This window comes from Haemaphysalis longicornis, unplaced genomic scaffold (genome assembly GCF_048455015.1).
Source record: "Haemaphysalis longicornis isolate Haplotype H1 unplaced genomic scaffold, Haemaphysalis longicornis Haplotype H1 scaffold_6, whole genome shotgun sequence".
Lineage (NCBI taxonomy): Eukaryota > Metazoa > Arthropoda > Arachnida > Ixodida > Ixodidae > Haemaphysalis > Haemaphysalis longicornis.
The window spans coordinates 191,793,767-191,806,755 of record NW_027526407.1 but is presented as its reverse complement, the minus strand read 5'-3'; the positions used below and the strand labels follow the sequence as shown (position 1 = coordinate 191,806,755).

General features: G+C 41.9%; 1 long non-coding RNA gene across 1 annotated transcript; it reads right to left on the bottom strand.

Annotated features, from left to right (window-relative positions):
* Nucleotides 1–1,994: 1,994 nt before the first annotated feature.
* Nucleotides 1,995–12,712, bottom strand: LOC144141295 (uncharacterized). Its single transcript, XR_013316519.1, has 3 exons — nucleotides 12,570–12,712; nucleotides 8,819–8,840; nucleotides 1,995–2,192 (listed from the first exon to the last, which is right to left on the bottom strand). It is a non-coding gene; the product is annotated as an uncharacterized LOC144141295 (long non-coding RNA).
* Between the last annotated feature and the right edge of the window lie 277 nt (nucleotides 12,713–12,989).

Here is a 12,989-nt window from a genome sequence, read left to right as displayed (position 1 = left end):
AGTTCAATAAGAAAGTGGTAAAGTGAGTCAGTCCCAGTTGAAAAATGGCGCAAGTAAATTACTGAACCACCTTCCGTGCATTGCGTAAAAAGGGTTACATCTCGCTGTGGTTCAGAGGTTTTAATTATCGGGCGCAACAAGTTGGGTAGAATATGCGGAAAACAAGTTGTTTCTACACAGGATGCTTCGACACCTAGCTGCTGGGTGAAGTACATTCAAAGCTATGTATCCCGTCGCAGTTTGGTCGTTCGTTCAAGCATGTTTTCTGCAAGCGTGTCTATATAGAACACATGGTACGCTGCCTGAACGTGCGATTGAGAGAATAATATATTTAAAAAAATGGCTTCTAGTCCCCATTTGTCGGAAATTGCAAGCAGTTCTGTTCTATACTTCCTTCGGCGGGCCCTTCGATTGTTCCTCTCAAACGGAACCACATTGCCAGAGAGGAAAGACATATTCTCAAACAACCAAGGATTAGCGTCAGCCAGCCTCCTGTTTTTTGCATACAAATAGACTTCATACCTGGTGATCGTTTGAAAACCCTTTCTTTTATAAGCGTTACTGGCTCTGTCAGTATCTAGGGTTATTCTTTCCTTTCTTTCTTTTCGGGTATGCTCTTTCTGGTAGCATTATCTGTATCGATTCTTGTGCTTTTGTTAATAAACTTATTGAAAGCGAGCGCTTGTTTGCGTTCCCCTATTGTGTTTTGTGTAGTTTTTGCGGTATTACCCATCATGGAAATTATGTGAAAAAAGGTGTACCTCCAACAATCGCTTTTTTCAACCAATCACGTAGCAATTATCATACAAAATAAAACGCCCACCTCATGACTGCGTTGTTTATTAAAGTGTAAATTGCTGTGTTCTGTTTTGTGCGCTACCTCAAAAGGTAGTATTCTCCCACTGTATACAATGCAAAAATGGTGTCCAGAATTTCTTCAGAGGTTATAAAGTCGAGAACCAGTCTCCACTTGTATTATGAGTATACACTTATGAACCATGCAGGTCATGCTTTACAACTCATAGACAAAACGGCGTTCTTGAAGTGCAGACAGCCGCATATTTTTTTTAAATTGCACAAGATTTAAGAGTTTTCGAGTAGAAGTTGGTACGTCGTCCTACTGCTTCCATTGCGGATACGAAAACTTTTAAAACTGTCGTTCATGCAGACCTGTTCTCTTTTTGCTTCTTGATTGAATGTTAAAATTTTTTGCGTGTGTTTCTGTGATTTCTATTTTTCGTAACATAGTTTAAACAATATTTTTGTGTGTAACAATGACACTTGATTCACTTTCAATATTTAGGGAAGGATTTAGGTAATTTAAAAAAATTGCGCTTTTGGGTGTAACATAGTGTTTCTTCCCCGGATTGGTCACGGGCCTTGGCGGACGCAATAAAATTAGTTCCAGTTGCTATCAGGCGTATAAGACAAATCGTATTTCTAATGATATTATGTTCCAGTGTAATATTAGCGGAAATACAATTGCCCGCTGACCCAAGCGCTCTGTACTTCAATCCTCCTGACGCGCGCGTCTGGATTTCCGCGGCCACAAAGCACCGCTAAGGCATGCTCATGTGTTTTTAGTAGACATGTTTGCCACGAACACAAAAAAATAGTTTTCTGTTATCACCCCAACGACAACAAACGTTCTAACTTGAATAGTATAAAAAATCATTGGGATATGCGTGTATTCCCAAACCACAATGCCCGAATATCTGTTTTGTCAAATTTCTTCATATACAGATATTTAGAGTCAAGCAATTTTTATTACCTGATTAAAACGTGGATATACAACAAAGCATGATCTTTGCGGGTCTACTGTCACTCTCCCAAATACTGCTAACATGCTCAAGATTGAACTGTTCAGATGAATGAACTTTATTTTTTATTTTATGGGGTGAGCATGCCCAGTACGACCTGGCTATGCATGCTAGGTTCGGAGATTTGCTGAGCCAGTACGTATGGCTGAAATTGGTTTAAGAAGTACAAGGCGCTTGGTTTCACTTTTTATTGTGTAGAACACTACACACAGTATCCTTCCAGAACCATTCCTCTGTTCAGAAGTGTTTTTGCTGGTTGAGCAATGTCGGCACTTAACCCCCACCAAAGGGGTTATTCATCCCAGCCAGGTGTTGACAGAATCCCCGTGTACACTGGCATCTGTATGTCGGGCAAGGATTGCGGCTGTCACACTGAAACATAGATTTCAAGGTTTCTTTAGAACGATAGATAAACACATTTAAATTGTGGTAAACATCTCTGGTGCGCTAAGGTAAAACTAAACTTTGACCAAAAAAATTCGACGGAATTTCTAAGTCAAATATGCAGTGTTTCGTATCCAAATATTTCATATCCTTCATTATTACTCTTACATAATAAATTCACAAAAGTTATAAAACTTTATGGAGTAGTTGCTGTCAGTACTGTAATGGACAACTGTTTTAGTAAAGACATACATAGGGAAGAGACCGCAAGCGTCAGAAACGGCTGGAATAAATGGTCGTTTTTAAACTCCGTTAATTGGAACTTTTAAGAAATTCCAACTGTCGTCATTGTCCCGGCACAGCCTTGTATATTCAAATAAAAAAAATCCCGTCATCTCTACGAAGTGAATGATGATGAGAGGGGCGAAGCTAAAATGCTTATCAGTAAAACCGTGAAACATTGTTATAGGTCTTCGTGGCTGCGCGCACCATCTCAATGAATGAAGGACATAAGGCGCATTCATAGTCATGCTGGCTGTATTGTGTAGTAGCACCAATGCGAGCTTCTGTGCAGCCGACGCACCCGCTCTTCTTCCCGCAAGCAAATGACAAGCGTCCCTTCCATAGCGAGTTAAAACTTGGAAGGACTCCAGCTTTATACATCGGCCAAACGTGTCCGTTTCGTTCAGTCGCGTCGCAGGCATCTTACTGACAGTGTAACTCACTGACACAAACCCGATACGCTTGACCACTGAGGACAACTGACAGGTTGCATTGAGCACTGGTACTTCCATATTTACCTCTATCACCAGTACGAAATTCGTATCGTTGGCACGGGCATGAAGCCTAGCTACAGCGGGGACACTATCCCTTCTCCCACCCCCTAAATGCGCACGCATACTCCGGCAACCATTGCTTAGCCTGTGCTTAGGCTCGAAATACGCCTGCAACATGTCGTTAAGAAAGCCTTTCAATCTAAAGAACAATTTTGAGCTCACTATGGCGTTTGAAGCGGGTAAGTTGCTCAATACCCAGGTGGAATTCGCATCTCCTACACGAGGTAGCATTGCTGGCAGCAACGGTGACCAAATGTTGGGCGGAAGCACCCACGTCATTTTGATGCCCATCCACGCTTTGTTGATTATCCGCAATCATCTGGTAAAGGCGCCTCCGTCGTTATGAGCAGTATGCACAACTTATGAAAGAGGTTGCAGTGGGGGCGAGGGGTATAAGAGTAGTGAAAATGGGTCAGCGGTGGGGAGGAGGAGCATAGAAGCGGCGCCGAGTAAATCCGCTACACCAGAATGAAAACTTTGAAAACATGTTGTGCAGTAGGCGTAATTTGCGATTACATGTACAGAAGGGACTTCTCTGCTTTCTGCGCAAGCAGTGGGGAGCAATGACCATTCAATCTGGCGCCCACCATCTAATTAAAACTCCGCTTAATTCGAACAAATTATGGCGGCCATCGAGTTTGAATTATCGACATTTTACTGGGCTAAGATATTTTGTGTATTTTTGCTACATGAAAGGCTACGGCGTTTTCTTTATAGCGGTTACTATACAGAGTCGCAGCAAAATTGCATCCCTGGGAGCCCCTGTTGTTAAATTTTTTCCCGTCTCTGCCATGTTTTATCAACTTGTACTGTTACCAACTAGTCTATTATAGGTGCCAGCTGGAGCCGACACCAAGTAGACATATTTCAGGTGCCAGCAGAAGCCGACACCGAGTAGACCCTGGCCGAAGAAAAGCCTCTATTACCAAAAAAGGTGGCGGTTCGGTTATGAAAATAATATATTCAACATATTTTTTAATACCCCGGCCAAACCACCGTGTTTTGTTCGCTTTTAGCGCCTCAAGTACTACTGGAGTCAATCTTGTTTCTTTTAAATTTGTTTACATTATTAGCGAAAGAACAAATTTATTTTGGTTCAACGACATAACGCTTTTTCTTTGTTGGTAATTTTGGGCATCAAACACAATAACGCTACAATAAAGAAACATACAGCGGTCATTACTGCTTGCAATGAAAATCAGTTTACGCCTATTTAAAAAAACTATTTCATAACAAGAACAAAAACTACGGAAATGAGTTGTAGTGAAAATTACAAAACATAGGTATGTCTCAGGGCTTCTCCCTTCGTGTAATGTACACGTTTTTACATAACCGTCTTTTGATGATACTTTTCTCAACGAGGAAATTGATTGTATAAGATAGGAGTACAAAACGACTTTACAGTCAACTTTTTACATAACTTTTACTCAATTAATATCTAGTCTTGCGTTATAAAAAACATTTTTAGAGATCCGTTGGCTCGGTTGTGTGGGTAAATTGTAACGATCCTGATAAGGGTCAAAAACGTACTTGCGTGAAATATATGATAAGGTAGAACAAAGTTACAGTTGAAGAGATATCTAAACATGTTCTCCTCAAAACCATGGCAATTTGCCCACACACAAAGATATGAATGTATGTCCTTGCAGTATATCTAGTGGACGTTCCAGGTACATACACTTTTAATCTGAAACATATTAAGTTAGGAGGTGGCAGCTACGTATATTTTGGGGGCATTTTTAACATATGCTGCGGACTGACTTACAATATTCTGGTACACTTTTGACCAAGCTATGTATGGATACCACACTTATGCACTTGAGATGTTACTGGCAATTTAGTTGCCAGCCCTATACCAACGTATAAAAGGACACCTCCGTGACGTATTTTATTAAATTTCCTTACGGTTTTCATTCTAATATTTCTGCAAGGTGCCGTATACTTTCGAAAGTGGGCAGAACGTTTTTTTTTATTTGTAAGTGCTGCTCCTGTCCAGAAATGTATATGTACTGTCATTTGTGCTGCGACAAAGTATTTAGCCTAAATTCCCATATTTGTGGGCCCACTAGCTACCCTTCTTTCCAGACAACGGTATTTCATTGGTAGCTCAACATGCCTAGGTATTGAACTGCGCTGTCACTAGTCTTTTTACGTGGCCTTATTGTTGAAAGCAGTACGGCTTTTAAGGCATACATATCATTTTTTGTAACTGCTTGTAATACGGCGCCGTGTACAAGCAAGTTCCCGGCATTTCGTTATATTCGCCTCAATCTTCGCAACCTCTCATCTGACCTTGTGACGTACTTGTGTAGTTTGGGTCCCTATTCCTAGCTAAACATTGATTAATTGATTGATTGATTGATTGATTGATTGATTGATTGATTGATTGATTGATTGATTGATTGATTGATTGATTGATTGATTGATTGATTGATTGATTGATTGGTTGATTGATTGATTGATTGATTGGTTGATTGATTGATTGATTGATTGATTGTAGAGTTTAACGCACAGAGGCGACGCAGGCGAGGAGTCGCGCCGTAGTTAAGGGCTCCGGATTAATATTTACCACCTTTGTATCTCTAGATTGCACCCAAATCTCGTACAGACTAGCGTTTGTGCCTTTCGCCTATATCAAGAAAGCTTCTGCGATGGCTGGGAATAGAACTCGCATCCTCGTGCTCAGCTGCACAATGCCTTAGCCACTCAGCCACCTTGGCGTGTTCTTGGCATACGTGAACGAATGTTTTAAAGTTCCAATAATGGCTTCTAGAATATGCATGGTATCTGTGACCTCTCCAAAGCACAGGGTCTTCACGTGCGCTATAGCGCTTTGCGACAGCGTCGGTGTTTTCTTTTTTTGCTAAAGCCACTGCGCGAGCCGGGAACTCGGCCGTCAGCGCAATGCACGCGCTCGTGATCGCTTACAATTGTTTGGCTCCTCGGGGTTTCGAAGTTTTTATGGTACATCCATTGCGTCTGCCCAGGACGCTCGGTGGTCGCCAGGAGCCACAGGTTCGTGACCGCTAGGCATTTTTTGTTATTTCGTTCCTGCAAAGGCCAACTTACGGACAGTAACAACGGTTGCAAAGTTAAAATGGTGCGTAATTCGTCACATCATGCTCAGTGGTATCTAGGTCTTCTGGACGAAAGGCTACCATGCGGGAGCGTTTCGTGGCCCAGGAATACGTACATTTCCAACATGTTTGTCAGTGTACGCTCTGTTCGCTTCATCAGAACATTGCTTTGCGGATGATGTGGCGTGCTCCATCGGCACTGTGATACACCAATGCGAAATAGCTGCAGTGAAGTGTCTGCACTGAAGTGTCATTTGCAGTGAATTGTCATCTGCCCATCTGCAGTGAAGTGTCCTAAGCGATCACTCCTAACCACACGGGTTCACAATGGCGCAATATAATGAAGTACAGGAAAAGTGGCGACTTCGCAACCTGTGCAACGTTTGCCGAGATAAATCCAACTACCAGCAAAGTCTCCCGTCAACACCACGGAAATTTATAGCGCCATCGAACAGGAAAATACCTTGATGTCCAAGCGATATTTAAACGACTGGCTCATTTCTGAAATACGGAAGGGCGAAGACACCAAAGGAGTTGTCTACGAACAGTCAGCACAATTCACCTTGTCCTTTACCACCAATACTGAAAGGGATTTGGTAAAACTGACCGTTGTGCAGCATCAGCACTGCAGTCCGCAGCAGCTGGTTTCCAAGCAACAAAGACACACGCCAGCGGAGATGCGTCGACGGCTCCCTAAAGCACGGTAGTGGTGGCGTGGTCATTTGGTGAATGGAGGGTGACGCATTGATTTTGGAGGGCGGAACAAGAGGTGGGAAAATAGGCCCAGTTGACCTGCCCTGTAACGTCATATGGAGGATGAAGGTCTTAAGAACTAATCAGCCTGCTCCCGCCCGCGGCGACAGAAGCAAGCAATGTGCCCACGGACACCGCAGAAGTAGCAAAGAGGTTCTTCATCATAGCGGTCTGGGTCGACGGGCTTCGGTAGCGGGCTGGTTGGCCTCCTTGTGTGAGTAGCCACCAACGACTCGATAGGATTAGTTCTTGAAGCCCTGTTGTTAGGACGGCGCTCTGAAGAGCCGAACACCAGCTTCATTTTGGGAAAACGATCCGTGGTGCTCCATGTAGCTTTGCTGAAATAGGCCTACTAATGTTGAAGGGAAGGCTTGGAAAGGGCGCATTGGGGTGCACGACATTGGCAGTTGGACCCCTTAATGCGGTCGTATTGGTTGTGTAGCCTTAAAACTGGCACCGTAGTATTCTGTTACAAAACGCCGAACCAATCATGCGATGTGTTTAGACGCACCAGTGTCCAAATTTGCAAAAGTGTCTACGTTCGGAGGACGGCCAAGTTTTCGGCAAATGTGCTGAAGTTTGGGAGCGTCAAATGTCTGGCCCCATCCGCTGCGGACGAGGGCATTAGCAAGTGAGAGTGCAGATTTTAACGACCTGTTTTTTGATGTCATTTTGAGTCCCGCCTGGGACATGTCCTGATTGCGAGAGCCTCCTGTTCGGCTTCCTTTCTGGGAGACCGGGAGGTGAATAAACATTTCATCAGCTCCTCGACAAAGACCGCCCTAGTTGTGGTCGCGGCTGCATGGTGCTCGAGCCAGAGCAAGGCAGTTCGAGCAAGATAAATCCAGCCACTGTATTTGCTCGACCTTTCTTAGCATTTCAGCCATTCTGTGATTTGGTCATTGCACCAAAAAAAACGGTGTCCTGAATAATCAAATGGCTTTATTTATGCTTAAGAGATCTACCAGTAGCCTAATGAACAGATAGAGAAATTGCAAGCACGGCCACCAGCTCAACCTCCTCTTTTCACCGTCCACATTGGGCATGGCCAATCTATTTCCGATATTGGCGCAGGACAACATTCCCGTGAAAACTGTTCTGTAACTATGTTTAACAACTTGTTTCCCCTCGCATGAAGTTGACACTCTTAGATAATGCCTTCTCATGGACTAGTTATGCAATCAATCGCGGCCACTCCTCCTAGTTTTCCCGAAGCTCCTAGAGGAAACAAATTCTACAAAACACATCACCAGATGGTCTCGGCACGGCTCCTATCGGATTGTCATCACGACCGCGTAATGGGCAGGTGACACCGAGAGGAAGAGTCAGGAGATTTCTCTAGGGCAGAAGTGGGTTTTTAAATCACAACCTGCCTGCCCTCAGGATAGCGTCCACGCCGAGACAGTACGAGCTGAGCCTGAAGGGGTATCAACCATGCACATTCCGTAAATGTTACGAGGTTGAGTCGTGTGCCAGCGAAAGAAATGGATTGTTGAAGTAAAAAAAGCAACCGAAAATAAATCAGACGTGATATTTTGCTCTATGTGCTCCGCAGATATTATTAGGTCTGTTTCGGTTTATCGCGCTTGCGGAAAATAATTTCTGACTCAGTAATTGTCTCCTACCGAAAAAATCGATAAACAACAAAAAAAAATTGTTTAATCATTTTAAATGTTGGTAATACAAATGTTCGCATAAGGTTATTCTTGATTTTTTAATTATCAACCTTACAAGCACATTAGACCTGGATTCATTCCTAGCCCTAGGAAGCGTGCACAAAGAAGAGCTGAAGTATAAATATATTCTCTTAGCCGGTCCTTATCAAGTGTTGAGCAACGTATATAGTATGGTGCACTTATTACACGGTCAATAAGGAACGTATTCGATTGGTTGCCATTCAAATTATGTAGTTTTTTTTATAATGCTAGAAAATGGCATAGATACTCACTTTTTGCCAGTGGCAGGTGTCTCTGAAATTGAGTGTTATGTTGTTATGATTAGAATAAATCTTCGAATTCAACCCGTTTAAAAACTTTTTGCAAAAGTTTTTAAACAATTTTTATTAAAAGCAAAATACACTTGAGCACCTTAAGAAAGCAAAGCGACAACAAAGTAAATGCCCTTCATTATAATTGTCAGAGGAGAGAGAGAGAGAGAATAAACATCGGAGGAAGGCTTGCATCTACTGAAGCCAATTTGTTTTGCACCCGTGCACTGTTTTCTTGTTAAGTAATAGCGCTACAATTATACTAGAAACAGAATTGAAGTTCACATCTCAAACAATGCCGTCAAAAAGTTCTTATCAGTTATAAAAAAGAATTTCTAAAGTATGGACGTATCTCTGCAATCGGCTTTCGCCCGTGTATTACGGTACGAGAATGGCCCGAATGCGGAAAACATTTACGTGAACAACTAAGAGAAAAATTATAACACAATTGCGTGAGTTTCCTTTGTTGGCTTCGTTGGCTTGGAATCTTCGCTATACTCAGAAAATAGAAGTAGAAATGACTACTCCTACTGCTGCTGTGGCGAACATTCCTCAGTGAGGGTTGGAGTGTTTTCTCAGGTTATTTCTAAATCGCTGAACTGAGAAACCACACACCTGAAGGGCGCCTACCTAGTTTTACAAGCAGAGCATTTTAAGTTGTTGTTTGTTCCGTCTATCACAAAAACAAATTCCAAAAATATTGAGCGATCATCCGCGTGCGTCTCGTGGGGAGCTCCCGGTGGAACGCAGGTTTGCTCGTGGGCTAACGCCATGGGTGGGGCTCTCGAACAAAAACGCAAAATATAAAGCGCACGTGATTGTGTGCCTCCAGACGAGTGGATCCGCATCGTCCAACTCTACCATGGAGAACACTTCCAAGCGTTCGTGGCGCAATCTGTCGCACGCTATTCTCTTCGCCAGTTCTTTTGCGTTCGGGACTTAAGTGGGGCGCATGCAACAGCTCTTGCAACAAATCTTCGCCGCGAACATGGAATATCCCGCGACCAAAAAGACCTGGACACCCGACACATGGACTACGGCGGCTTCCCGGCTTATGAGCAAGCAGGCGACGTTGGCACGCGAGAATGCGATCGGTGGAGATACGCCGATGGTCTCGTACTGAAGCGTGCAACTCAGCGTTTGAAACACTAGCGTCGCCGACAAGACTGCAGCGGCTATCGAGTCATGGCGAACTCTAAGGAAGGCATCATCGCTCCCTAAGCGGCGTGTATTTTATATTTCTCGGACTACAAATTTTCTCAACCGTACGACCACCAGGTGACTTTTATGCCAATAGGTTTTTCCTTTGCTGTTGCCTCATTTTACTACATCATTTCTGTACCTTGTTATTTTCTTCAACCGAAACAAACAAACTTATCAATGCACGTTTGATTTTAAACGTTCCACTTTATTTCCGTTGTATTATTGGAGATCCAGGATAAAGCAAAGGAAAGACCTACGTAGAAAGCTTGACTACGGCACAGCCACGTTACCGCTCAACAATTTGCGCCGTGACAAGCGAACACATAAGACAACCACAAACCTAAATCATAAAATAATAAAAATGGTACCTCTTTAAGCGGGACGTAATGCCGATTATCTTCAACAAGTCGAAAATTATTACCAAAAAAGGAAACAAATCAAATAATTATGTTTAACCACACATTTTGATACACAGCGCGCGTAGATGACATTTATATCGTATTTTATGTCAAACGGGTGCCCACAAAAGCATTTCAAAGATATGGCACAGTATTCTGTATGAGTTCTTTCAAGGATTTAAAGACGTTTTATGGATGGCTGAAATTTCTTTGTTCATTAAAGGGTCCTTGATTTTTTTCTGGGGTAACACATCTACTTTACGGGTATGTGTTTGGGTTTAATCAAATGCTTAAGCTATAATAGTAGAAGTTAGAGATTATGTTAACAACATTTTCAGGAAAAGGTTTTTGTTGAGCTTCTTGTATTTGGCGTTAAATTCGCGACAAAAAATATTTTAGGTACATGAATTTTTTATGCAGCGGAATACTCTGCAGTACCCCAAAGAAGTTGCGAAGTATTTAAACTAGAAAACCCTGGGAATTACACAATCGCGATTTCCCATACATCTGGGAATATCCAGGACGCCAAATAACTACAGTGATTTCACAAAAATTATTTGTAACGCGGGCTAGATGATTATTTCCCGACATATTCGCAGAACACAAGCAAATATAGGACATTTCAGATATCCAGAATAGAATGTAGGAGGAAACATGCTTTTTCTTTGTGAGAAGTAAGACTGCTCTTTTGTTTCATTTTTTTGCATTTGGTTGGCATCAGATCATTTGTGCAGCGCTCACATCGTGAGATTGTACATCAGTAACAGTAAATGAATGTTATCGCCACAGAAGTATGAACTATTGACGTCTACGTAAATAACAAGGAATGTTGTGCTGCTGGTATTTGCAACTTCTAACGAATATAAATAAGAAATAAAAAATGCGTTATCTTCTTCGCGGCTAATTTCACGTTGTTTCACAGCTACTTCGTATTTAACATTATTGCTGAGATGTCTTTCAGGACCGACCACATACACGTAATATTAACAATCAACATCCGTTGATACAAAGCAGTCCGTATTGAAATTTTGAGTTCTTTTGTTTTCTCTGCAGGTTACCTCTTTTCCAACAAACCAAAAATCAAAGCTGTTTTTATAGTGTGCACCTAAATAAACCAATATTGTGTCCGCAACAATCGTAAGCATATTTACATCAAATTGTTTCTGATTAGAGTGTGAAACCTGAAGGTTAGCTCAAAGCGAATAAGTAACTTCCACGTACTTTTAGGACATTCAAGTTTTTTTGTTTGTGTTCCGTGCCAAGTTACACCTTTTTAAGATTGTGTGGTTCTCGGGGGCTTTGGAACTGTTTGGAACACTTCGTAACACCGACATACTTTCGTTTTTGTGTTTGTCGGCCTGTGTAACACCCACAAGTAAAAACGCTGTTTGCGGATTCTTAAAGGCGCGTAAACATAATTAAATACCACAAAAAATTGAAAGTGGCTAGAAATGACACCCTCGAAAGATACCAACTACAACAATTCAGACTACGAGGACATCACAAATCTGGGCATTAGTGTTTCATTCTGGTGATCTGGTAGCGCTGAATGACAGCACGTTGAAAATGGAAAAAAGGAAATTTAGGTAGTGTTTATGAAATGAGTTACTTATATTAGGTTATTCCCAAAAATATAGCACTTGATTGAAAAGTGTACCTTAACGATATCTATTTTACGGTACAGGGTGATTGCGCACCAAACTCTAACCCAATATACGTTACCAAATATAAGATCTTTTAAACCTGCTGTTTGTACAGTTGGTGCAGTACAGCCTCAACAATAAAGTCCCTGCTTATAGCGGTGTTTTTGAGGTATTTAAAAACGGGTTAAGAGAACGCTGCAATGTTCACATTCATATTGACATAAAACGTTTGTATGCATTCTCACAATAACGCGTTTGGCTGTCTTTGACCTTTCTGTGCTCCAAACTAGTTATGTTAGTATTTAAAATATTTATTGCTAATGCCGTGCCACTTTTGATATCTACACATAAATTGGTGTTTTGGCAAGACGAATTACCGTACAATAAATTAAAATCTTGAGCTGTAAGCTGATGGTGTTGTGAAAAAGAAAATATTGGCTCATATCTGAAAAAAGATATATTACTCACCCTTCGCTTGAAACTTCAGTGGCTAAAAAAAGAGCAGCCAAAAAGATTATCTTAATACACGTCGTCTTCATTTTGGACCTGCAACCACAGAAACACGGAGATACGAGCTGCTCTGCTCTAGAATCTTTAGTGCGATGCGTAGGTAAGTACTCTACTTTTTATAGAAAAAGCGAATGCGAAAAAAACACCCTCGCGTGTAGTAAATATCGCTTAGGCTTCCCAGCAAACTTCGTTCACCATCTGACATCTTCACGTGTTCTGTTTTCCAGCTTTTGTTGTCCTGAACTTCGAACCTGGTGTTATTTTGAATAGGTTTACATACATGCCACAACTAATCTTAAATGGCACCCGTAGATCAGCAGACTTCTGTGTTTTATTTTTTAAACTCGCCGTTTGCCTTTCAAAAAATTCACACTTTAG